This window comes from Octopus bimaculoides, chromosome 10 (genome assembly GCF_046866305.1).
Source record: "Octopus bimaculoides isolate indiv1 chromosome 10, ASM4686630v1, whole genome shotgun sequence".
Classification (NCBI taxonomy): Eukaryota; Metazoa; Mollusca; class Cephalopoda; order Octopoda; family Octopodidae; genus Octopus; species Octopus bimaculoides.
Window position 1 is genome coordinate 10,120,122 of NC_142937.1, and position 12,420 is coordinate 10,132,541.

The following is a 12,420-nucleotide window of genomic DNA, read 5'->3' on the forward strand; positions in this document are numbered from 1 at the left end:
TTTTATGTGTGTGAATATCTGTCTTAAACTATATAATGTAAATATATTCATTCATCCTTAATGGTGTGCTATTAGAATTTTAAAATTTGGCTGCATTTAGTAATCGTAACTCTCGTTCCGCTGATTTTGCGATACACCTTTTCGAAAAGATGGCCCCTATCTTCCATACGTACCCATAATACTGTACCGCATTTTCTTTCATATCATCTCCAAATTGTGATAACTTCCTTACGGAGAAATTATATGTCATTACAGGTATTGAATTTAAAGTTCTAACATTTGGCATTCATTTAGGATTAAATAGGAGCCAAATATGTGTAATATTTCAAAATCTACAGACAAAACTATAAAGAACAATAATAAAATAATACACATGATATTTGATAAGGTTTTTATTATACGTTTGTTGATCCCGATTATTTTGCATCTTTTTTCATGGCATGCTTTCTGATAATTTTATATTTGCAACATCATATTATATAATTGGTAACTTGATAGTTTCCTTTTATATATGATGCTAACTAGAGTGCAACAGAGTTGGTTTGTGTGTGTGTGTTCTTTATGGATTCGAAAACTGAGTTGCTGATTACGACGTATGAGGTATCAAACGATTCAGTAATCTTTCGGCTACCAAATAAATTATGTCTTTTGCACATCTCTTTTTGACTACAAAACTAACCTCGAAACCGAGGTCAGATTACACAATTTTGAGGTCTTTAGCTAATGTAGGCAACTGTGTGCGGGTGTCTTTTGTTGTGGTGAAAATATGTTTTCTCAGATTATTTTGCACAAACAATTTTTTAAAAAAACCTGGACAACTTTCTTACTGTGAGCCATTCAACTTCAAGTTACAATTGTTAATTATTCGAAGTCAAGTAGACTGCGATGTACATATAGTGTTATCATATAGAGTGAAAGTTCAATACGATGTTTTGAAATCATTATCATGTGGTTAATAATCTATTACCTTAGATTTGAAGCTATTAAATCTTTATACATTATTTTACTGGGTTTACTCTTTCGACTATTTCCAATATGGGGTATCACCTTCAAAAGTTTAATTGATCATACTGAACTCAGTACATATTTCAATCTGGCATTATCTTATAGATCTCTGCTTGATAAACTGCTAACCATGAGACATAGTGGGACAAACTACTTGATTTAACAACAAATGTAAACCCACAAACATATTGAGTGCAAGAATGACTGTGGTTGAGATGTTTGCTTCCCAACCACATGGTTCCACGTTCAGTCCCTCTGCGTGGTACATTGGGCAAGTGTTTTCTATTATAGCCATAGGCCAACCACAGACTTCTGACTGAATTTGGTTGACGTAAACTGCAGCGTTGTTCATCAGAAAATGAACGAAAAACATGTTTAGAAAGAAGAGTTGTTTGCTTCATACTCCTCCTGTGTCAATTCCGATAAGAAAGGAACAAATAATATAGTGTGGCTGCATTGCTAGTGTTAATACATTAAAATGCCTCTACCAGATAATCATTGACGAGATATTCCTCAAGCTATACACTCAAACGTGCCGGGTGAATATAAATTCGTCATTCATTTTATAACACTTTCCTCTAGCTGTAGTACGAGACTATTTTGAAATCCATTCGTGCATGTTCTACTAATTTTGTTTTAACTTTACGGTGCTTTAGATACTCCATCAGAACAACTAATAATATTCATAAAGAGAAATCGAGAGAAAACTGCATAAAAATTAACAAAACGAAACAATGTGAATTTGAAACGTAGTATTTTTTTCTTTTTTTTATATATTTAAAACAAGAGCTAGTTCGTGTTACGAACAATAATTAGGTCACCATTGAATTTCGATTTGGTTGATAGATTAATGTTTCTTTTCCCCAAGCGATTCTCAAATCTAGAAAATACGTTATTTATATGAACATGAAATCCGAAAACAAAAGAATAAAATGTCATTAAAAATGTCTTTATATAGCAAATTAGTAACCTGCATGGAATAATTATAATAAAATTGAAGACGTGAATATTGAAACATTATGCAAGTTCAACATTAGATAATTTCTATCTGTGCTAATCGACAAACTTAGATATAAAGCTTTATCAGTAATTTAGTCTTTAAAAAATCAGTCGTTAAAGGTTTATTTTGGTGTGGGAATAAAATATGGATATGAAAGTATAAAACTGAGTAGAAAAAATAGGCAGAACATTAAGAGGGAATGGAGAATATTGCCTTGTCTTTAGCAATTCACTGATGTACTCGTCTTTTGATTTCTTCTCTCTATTTTTCCTTTTAAAATGTGTTCATCGCCTTAAAATGTGATTACATATTTTACATCGTTTACATATATGGCGATGTAGTGCCAAATAAGGAAATAGAATCACTTAGGTCTCTTGCTTCTCTTCCATTTCAATAAAAAATACCATTTGCCAAACCTAAATGAAACAATTAAAAAGAAACAAGACGTTTTCTCGCTTCACTGATTTCTCGATTTCAAATGCCTTCAATGAATGGGCTCAACTAAGAAGATTTGTAAGATTTCAATTCATTAGCAAATTGACTCTGCCAATAGAATGGTTTCTTGATACTTAGGCTAGTCACCTTTAATTGACGCTTAACGTTCAAAAAGTCGGTGTGTGCGTTGCTCATCATCTCAATGAAAAAGCCATCAGTTAGCTCCTCCTGCACTAGGCTACGGATGTACACCGCTAGACACGCTTATTTAGCACGTCTTCAACAGCAAACGGCTCGCTTCTTCAACAAAACAAAGCTCGATCCTATGGCACTAGTTCGATAAAAGCTGGCCTTTTTCGACCACCTCCCGGATCCTCCTTATTCGTTTTCTCAGTTCCGAGCTTAAAAATTCAAATCTTCTTTTAAATAGCGTTGTTATTTTTCTTTCAATGAAGCTTCTAGCCCCCACTGCCAGATGGTAATACTCGACAGTCCATCCCTCTTCTCTGCACACTTCGATTAATTTTCCCATTTCTAACAAAACTGTCCGATGAACGGGAACGTGAAACTCTGAGTAACAATCTTTTGTTATATTTCTGCTTCTTTTAAATAAAGCATATTAATCTACATCTGGTATTTGAGTACTCTTTTTTCCACCTTGTTGCACATTTTATGTGCTTACTCCGGTATATATATATAAGTGGCAATTTGTTAATAACTTGATGAATTCACGTGTGTCGACGAACAAGAATGTAATATAGGAAATTGCATTTAGGCACTCCATGCAGTGGTTACGAGTAAAACATCAGGGTAAGCATTAGTGGAACTTGTGCAGACCTAACGTTAAATGCGTTAGAGCTGACAGGTTGGAATTTATTTAGTGCGGAAATAATTGTTAAATATTATTATGGAATATGCTTCCATAAATGTTATCAAATAAGACTTGACTCCGTACTTTATTTGCTCTAAAACACCTTAACCTGATGGAATTAATGAGGCTAGAAATGCATATAAGGATAGCAACTCATATCAATGACGTCATTACATTATAAAACGACCGGAATTAAAGGTGTCAATAACTGATATCATCTTATGAATTTCTTAAATATGAAATGAACAAGGTAGATATTGGTAGCGTCGGTGGACTTGGCGGTGAATGAAGAAATATGTAACAAACATTAGAAAACGTATATAAATTACTATAAAGGATTTGTAACAATAGCAATAGAATATTAGCACGGAAACTGGATATTTCAATTCGTTCAAAGCCGACACGAACAACGTGAGTAGACAAGAGGGCTGAAACGTTTTAGAAACGTGCAAACGGATTATTTATATCGATTCTTCATTTCACGCACGATTCGTGAATCAAATATCAATATTCCGTTCAAAAGAATACCTTTTTGTTTCGTTACAAGATGTTAGTAAATTTATTTTTGTTATCGCGTCACGCTCAGTTCTTCCTAGTCACGTCATTCCATCCTCTAAATTTCACCTACTGGCGTTGTACGACTTATTTACTGATTAGTAAATATAATTAATACATACAACGGGCAATGTGTTAGATTAGGTATGTTCGTATTGAGCCGTTGATTACCATTTCAATGCATTGATATAAACACTATCCCTATCTGCTCGTGCGCATTCCTTTTAGCAATCACATACTCTCACGCAATAGTGCGCTCATATATTCCATATATATATGTGTAATGCATGCGTATCTATTTATATAACTATTCCTCTCATCTCATGAGACAATAAATGATTATAATTATTTCTAGGTTCAATTGTCAAATCGTTGGACGTGTCATACTTCCTGCAGTGTAATGGTGTGACCTATGATCAGTGGTTGAACATTACACGTAAAATATTGCTTCAAACACAAGAATTAGCCCACAAGGGAAATTTGTTTCTTCCCACACGTTTCACTACGCTGTTATTCTGTGCAACAAATTCACCCTGGCTGTGGGAAGAGAGTACGTAGACCTGGGGACGATAGAAAAGACGTAGTTATTCATTTCATTAATGAACACGTCGACGATAATTTACAGGTCATGACCGAAATACAGAGTATTTGATAGTCATATCCACTGCATTAGAAATTATGGTAGAAGTGAATCGAATATATTTCTAATCTTTAGTTCACACACAAAAGAGAGGGTATACAACCATTAACAAAGACAAAGAGAAAGGGAGAAGGCGGAGGAAGAAAAACAAAAGAACGACAGAAGAAACTGAGCGTATCAACGTATAAGCGTGCGATGACATTTTTGTGGTCCTACGGTCAACTGTTTTTGATGTTATGTTATAGTGATTGCTAACCCTCAAAACACAAATCCCATTTGACCGGGTATAAATCGCGGGAAAACCATTTTACATCAACAAAGGAATTCTATATTCGTTAAAGGATTATCCATTTACGAGATGGCCAAATATGTTTTTATTATTCTCAGATGGTTAGTGCAAAGACTTTTAATCTCCAAAGACTTTTAAGCCTTGAAATATATCAGGAATGATATTATTCACTTTATTTTACACACTATGGTTGCTAAGATTCTATCAATGGTGCTGTAACACGCGATCATGTAGCAAACATAAATTCTACATCTACCTTGGTTGCCAAATTTATTGAAGCCTGAAGTTCCGAAATAGCTCCTTAACTGGCAACTTAATGATTAAAAAAACCCAAAGACATATCAAGGAGTTCAGGCTGTCTTCAATTCATAATTATATGATATATATTTTAATTATATCAATGATTAGGGTACTAAACATAAACCATTAATCTGATTATGGTAACATTTACGCGATTAATATAATGTGCTCCTGAATACACGTATGCATTTCATATTCAGGTGGAATAAAAATACCTATATTTTGATTGTATTTGCATTACATCACAAATATTTAATTTACTTCAGAATCACATTTTGAAACTTAATATTTGATGCAGACTATATGAAAAGCTGTAGGCAATCATGTGTCCGTAGGCTCAATCCCATTGCGTGATGTGTGAGTGAAATTGTGTCCGCGAAAAATTAGTGGAAACCCATCTGACTGATATTATTGGTAATTTAGTGTAACGCAATGGACAACAGCAATAACAGTTGGAATTTACGTTATTGGTTCACGCAAAAATTATATATAATTAAATGGGAAGATTATTCAGTTGTGCAAACACCTGGACCAAAATCGTAGGAGATATGATAGTAGTTAGTTATATCATTTTCACTTTAAGTTATATGTGTGTGCGTGTTTGTGTGTGTGTGTGTGAGTGTGTGCTTGCGTATTTCCTTTGACCGCCTGTAGTGGGAGACAAAGTTAAAGTTCTAAACCAGGCTTGCATTGACACACTTCATCTATGTCTTCCTGTATGGTATTACTTGCTACTCCATCTCACTTAGACCATCTGTTTAAATAGTTGCCTCATTTCCTGAATCGCATTAATCACAACACACGTAGCCTGAACAGAAGATGAGATATGACGTAATACGAAGAGCAAACTAATATATATATATTCTGATAATATGGAAGGCATGCATGGATAATGCATGTATGTATCAGGCTGAGTTCTCCAGGTGTATTACGTACGTATACTAACCTTTGTATTTCTGTTGTCAAAATGACACGATATCGCCCGTAGTATGGGAAACATTTAAGATGTCATGAAAACGTTTCTGTTGATACAGTTAACAAATACACTTTTACGCTTGTAAAAATGCAGTTTCTGTAGAAGTCGTGATATGGTATGCATTGCAGTATATGACTCCTTTACTATCATATTCTGCCGAACTGACGATCTATATGTTACACTTGTTCTGATGCGTTATTGTCATAGTACACAACTTTCGCTAGGTTAATCTTTACTTCTTTAGCCATTCACGTTATAACTATCAGGTCACGATTTTGAATTTTTCGATAGGAAATTTTGATTTTTAAACATTTCTCGCATAATTCTTGTGCGAGTGCTTTTTAATTTTTCTCTTTTAATGGACATCACAAATTTAACTCTTTTAGAAAAATGTATTATTTTGATAATCGAGATATTTATATCGAGAAATGGATTGTCTTTACCTGTACAACTTCGGGCTGTCCTTATTGAATAGTTTCTAAGAATGGAGAAAACAGCTAGGCAGATAGTAAAGAAGGATGTTATTGAAGTTGATTATATCGAAGCATTGCACCGCTAGAGAAAAACATCAGTTGATGGTAGGCATGGTCAAATGATTTGTATTCATTTAAAAAAAAAACCCTTGTAAAAATATTTTCCCATCCACTATGCTAACTCTTCACAGCACTATACCTTAAAGTATAAATTTTATTTCATTAGCTTTGCCTAGTTAATTGCAATATATAGCAGACTATTGTGCATGTATGAATTTGAACACAAAATCGCAGAGTATCAAATCAGGCAATGCAAATAATTTAGTTTAACACCACACTGTTAAAAACATGCTCACACTACTACCACATTATCATGATCATGCTAATAAATCATGTTATTATACTCCTCACTAATATTCTTCATTTATATTCTGCGTACTGTTTCATAATTTATAATTTAGTTATCCTACAGTTTAAAAGAAAATACAAAACAATAATATTTTCTCCGCCTTTTGCTTGATAAATGTGATTTCTTATAACCTTTTAACAGGATAAAATTTCTCTCGGTGAATCAAAGAGATATTAACATACCATTTACCGCTTCGCTAGTCTCTTGCTTCCTCCTATTACCGACAGGCACAAATTCATATCCTTGCAATATCATTATTATTAATATTTCCATTATTAATCTCGTTGTTGCTGTAATCGTAATGACAGTATTTAAAAGTAGTTGTAGTAGCAGCCGATGTATAATACTACTACTACTACTACTACTACTACTACTACTACTACTACTACTAATAATAATAATAATAATAATAATAATTATTATTATTATTATTATTATTATTATTATTATTATTATTATTATTATTCTCTTTATCGCAGGTTTTGTTGGAGCTTCTTGAGTTTTGCATGCGCAGCGGGCTTAATACCTGCAGCCTACGGTAACATACTATTCGTTCTTTTCAGCTATCTAATACTTTCCTACTTGTTGTTGTTGTTGTTAGTAGTAGTAGTAGTAGTAGTAGTTTCATGGTTAGAAGCAGACGTTGCTCTTAGTGATAGTGCTCGTTTTACAATGCTTTAAATGAGAAATGCTTCTTTCTTCATATCTATTTCTCAAATGATGAGAGGACATGCAATCCCGTTCAGAAATTTATGAAAGATAAGAAGTGTAATGAATCTAGCGTATGATGGAATGTGACTGACGGCTCTCCTTTGTTTTGTATTATTTGGTGGTGGTGGTGGTGGTGGTGGTGATGATTCTGTGTCTAGTAGTAGTGCTGGAGTGGATCATGGCTCTTGCTATCTTCGTCGTGATCAACGGCGCAGAAAAAAGTGTTGTGTTTTATGGATAATTAATATAATTCATTCTTTTTCACGAGCAAAGGACAAGTTGTAACGTTTCTAATTCTGCTTTTTACTAAGTGTCGTCGTGTTAATAACTGAACTAATATCAAGTGTGCTCAAATATAGTCTTGGCCTTTGTGTGTCGATTGAATACATGCATTGGAAAAGGAGCTTAATCAGTAAACACTTCCCTTTTTAATATATCCAACAGTTTCATGACTGGAATTTCACGTCTATTTTATAAGTATTACTTCAATAGTAGCAGATGTTCATTCTGTGGATCGTCTAAGAGTGTAACGGTTAGGGCAGCGGACTCGCGGTCGGAAGATCGTGGTTTCGATTCTCAGACCGGGCGTTGTGTGTGTTTATTGAGCGAAAACACCTAAGGCTCCATGAGGCTCCGGCACGGGATGGTGGTGACCCCTGTTGTACTCCTTCGCCCCAAATTTTTGTTACTCTTTCTTCCTGTTTCTTGAGTAACACTGCGATGGAATGTCGTCCCGTCCAGCTGGAGGGAATACATATGCCATAAAAAACAGGAAACCGGGTCCATGAGCCTGGCTAAGCTTGAAAAGGGCGCATTAATTATAAATAAAACTGATACGTTTGGATGTTAGTATCTGAAACAAAACCTCTATTAAATAGAAATGATGTAATCACAGCAGACAAGGACAGAATATACAAATTGTGCAGCGGCTTAGATACATGGACCACTTGTTGCAAACAACGTATAAAAACCTAATAATGCAATCCGTAATCACAGGCTACCCAATCGCAAGCTGGAATTGAGATTTACGACAATCAAATTCAGATACCTTTCTGTAATGATACAGTTCTATTATGGAACGCATGCAAGACATGAGTTCTGTGTCGGGGATGGAAAGAATAATACAGAGATTGGGAATGGGTCACCATAGAAAAAAATTAATCAAGGTGATGTCAAACAGATGGGTTTCAACGCTGTTCCATCGGCCGTATTTCAGATGGTGGTGGTGGTGGCTACAAGGTTATACAAAATGGTGGTTAATCATAAAGCTACGGAGCAGCTTCAAACAGAATACTGCATGATTGTGAACCAAACTTCTTCCCTGTTTGCCTACACTTCAACTACAAATATAGACGAATGCGAATGTGTGAGTCCATATATATATATATATATATATATATATATATATATATATATATATATATATATATATATATATACAGAGAGAGAGAGAGAGAGAGAGAGAGAGAAATAGAGAGAGAGAGAGAGATGCCTACATATGTGCATGTATGCGTGTGCATCATTCTCTACGTATATGTGTATGCATATATACACCTATGTCTGTATATGTATGTGTCTTAGATGCTGTTGCAAAACTTTCTAACGAACTGCCTGAACCAATAGAGAAATAATTCATCATTGACGGAAAACTATCCTCCTGTAAATTAATAATTCATATTTACAACATATACTAACAGTTTTCGCCGCCCGCAATGGAAACAAATGTTGACATTTTCATCATTGAACAGATACGAAACCGACTCAAACAAATTTATTTTTGTCTTGCACTTCCACACTTAGAAGACTAAGTATATGATTGACATTCTCAAGATGAATCTATCTGCAGAATTGCATCTGTATATGTATGGATAAATGAACTTTTTAGTTATGTAACAAGGAAGGACTGCATACAATAATGTAATCGATACATTCTAAAATGCAGAGTTGAATTATTCGTGTCTGGGGAAGGGTCAAAGAAACACATCAGTTGGATGATCCACCCATAGAGACAAAACAAGTACACAGCGGTACGTGCGTAAACACAGTCACATTCTCACATTCACATATCTATACACATATCTATACACATATCTATACACATATCTATACACGCTTACACACCCTTATACACATATGGAAATATATACATAAATCCTAGATTATGCGCCTTCGTTTTCCCCCTCACCCACACACACACACACACACACATACACACACACCCACACACAATTTGTCATTTAAATTGCCATAGAATTTTCAAGTGCTATATTCTATGACCGCGTATATGTGCACGTCTGTAACGGTGCGTCGCCGTTATATTTAATGTTGTTGCATCAAACCACACATTTCAACATAGGATATTATGATATTACAATCTGCGTGATACTAATATTACAACTATTACTATTACGTTGTACAGTAAGTATAGTTTTAATAGAGCGAAAGCCGTTCGGTTCAAAAATATATGTGTCCAAGTATTTTTCTAGCATACCAATAACCTAAATATATATGATACCTTATCGAAGCAGAATGTAAAAATGATACACATATTCAATTGTTGTTATATGCTTATTAGTAATAAAAATGTTGAATGTTTAATATTCATCACATCGTTATTTAATTGAGTAAATAATACGATTTAATATGAAATAAATATAATGCAATACATAACATACATATGATTTATGACTATATTTACAAGTTATCAAATAGGGCAAATTATCATTAATCAGTGTATATAATCTGTTTTCAAGCATAAGGAAAGTTTTAGACCACTACCATTTATGCATTTATATATAAACTCGTGTAACATCGAGAGGATTGTTGTAATGGAATCACTTCATTACAATATTCTGAATACTTCACCGAAGTGAATATACACCGTCGAAAGAAACCTCTAAAACAAGCGGTATACTATGTCGAAATGTTTGCAGTTCTTAAAAGTAGATAGCAAACGCCACGCATACAGCACGCTTTCTGCAAGGGCCCACGATACAATAAACGTAATTCAAAAAATTCTTCATGTGTACACTATGACGAAACATATATGTAGTGTTCGTACGTTCTTTCTGGTTCCACCTTTAAATTTAAATAGATAGTAAACTTTCCGGCTTTTCCATATGCTACATTGTTGTCACGTGGTACTGCTATGTTTGTTATATTTTATGCGATTGCTTGTGGCGAATATCATGCCTTGCCGTGTATGCACAATCAATTTGTCATTTAAATTGCCATAGAATTTTCAAGTGCTATATTCTACGACCGGTTCGGTTATGTAGTGATTGCATTTAAAGTGTGTTTCTAATCCATAGAATTAACCGAGTCCCCGGTGAATGTAATGAATCTCTCTGTGGTGGCGAGCTTTGAATTCATGTTGTGGTAGCTTTCTACGCGTACTGCTAGCGTGTGTCGTACTGTCTACATCTTTACATAAAAAGATACCCCTCTCATTCAACTATCTTGTAGATAGATAATCTTTAAATAGTTGGTTGCAAGAGCTTGGCCTTGAGATAAAAGAATAAGACCATCCTGTTTTCCTCTTTGAATCTTTTTTTGCCTAGATATATACTTGACTCATCGGCTTTCATATACTAGGGAAACCTTTCAAATTTTGCAGTTAAATCAAATGACTTTCACAACTCTCACCTCTCTTTCTCTGCCATTTGCCTCTATGACTGACTGGTTTCAAAATCCTAGTGATCTCTCCACCATCTTACTGGACCATCCCTTTCTCCGCTTGATGTTTGCTGGTTGAAAAAGTGGTTTAATTCTTGCTCTTCCAAAGTAACCCAGTTTGTGCAGATACCTGACAGGTGTTCTGGGACAGGCATCAACTTGGTATGCGATGTCAGAAGCCTTGCAACGAGGATTATCCTCCAAACTTCTCTTAACAAAGAGAAGGGATTTATAGGGCCTGGGTTGATCTGAGCAAGATGATGTAGAGTTCTTCCACTCTCTGGAGATTTGCAGAATCATTCGTAGAAAGCGGGATCCCAATGTCATCTGCGATGTTACGCCGACTATGTCCCCCATCAGAATGACACAGAATATAGCTTAATTGAAATTGAGACAGTTCCAAGACTTCTTTTGTACATGGTATGATTAAACAGTCAAACCTTTACAAGTTAACGTAAACATATAACGATGTTTTATAGGGTGTGTATTTACTTTTGTCATAGATCGCTGACCACTACACATATAATTTGTTCTCTCCTTGTTTCTCTCATTGTTTCTTTCTGTGTTCCTTTCTCTTCAAGAGCGAAGGCTCGAAACGTTAAAGACTTTCTCTATTCCCGAGCGTTATACTTATACATCCATTTGTTGTCTACACCACCTGTCTTCTTCTGTTGTTTTTTCGTGAATTCTCCTATATATATATATATATATATATATATATATATATATATATATATATATATATATATATATATATATATGTATATATATATATATATATATATATATATATATGTATATATATATATATATGTATATATATATATATGTATATATATATATATATATATATATATATATATATATATATATATATATGTATATGTATATATATATATATATATATATATATATATATGTATATGTATATATATATATATGTATATGTATATGTATATATATATATATATATATATATATATATATATATATGTATATGTATATATATATATATGTATATATATATATACATATACTATATATATATATATATATATATATATATATATATATATATATA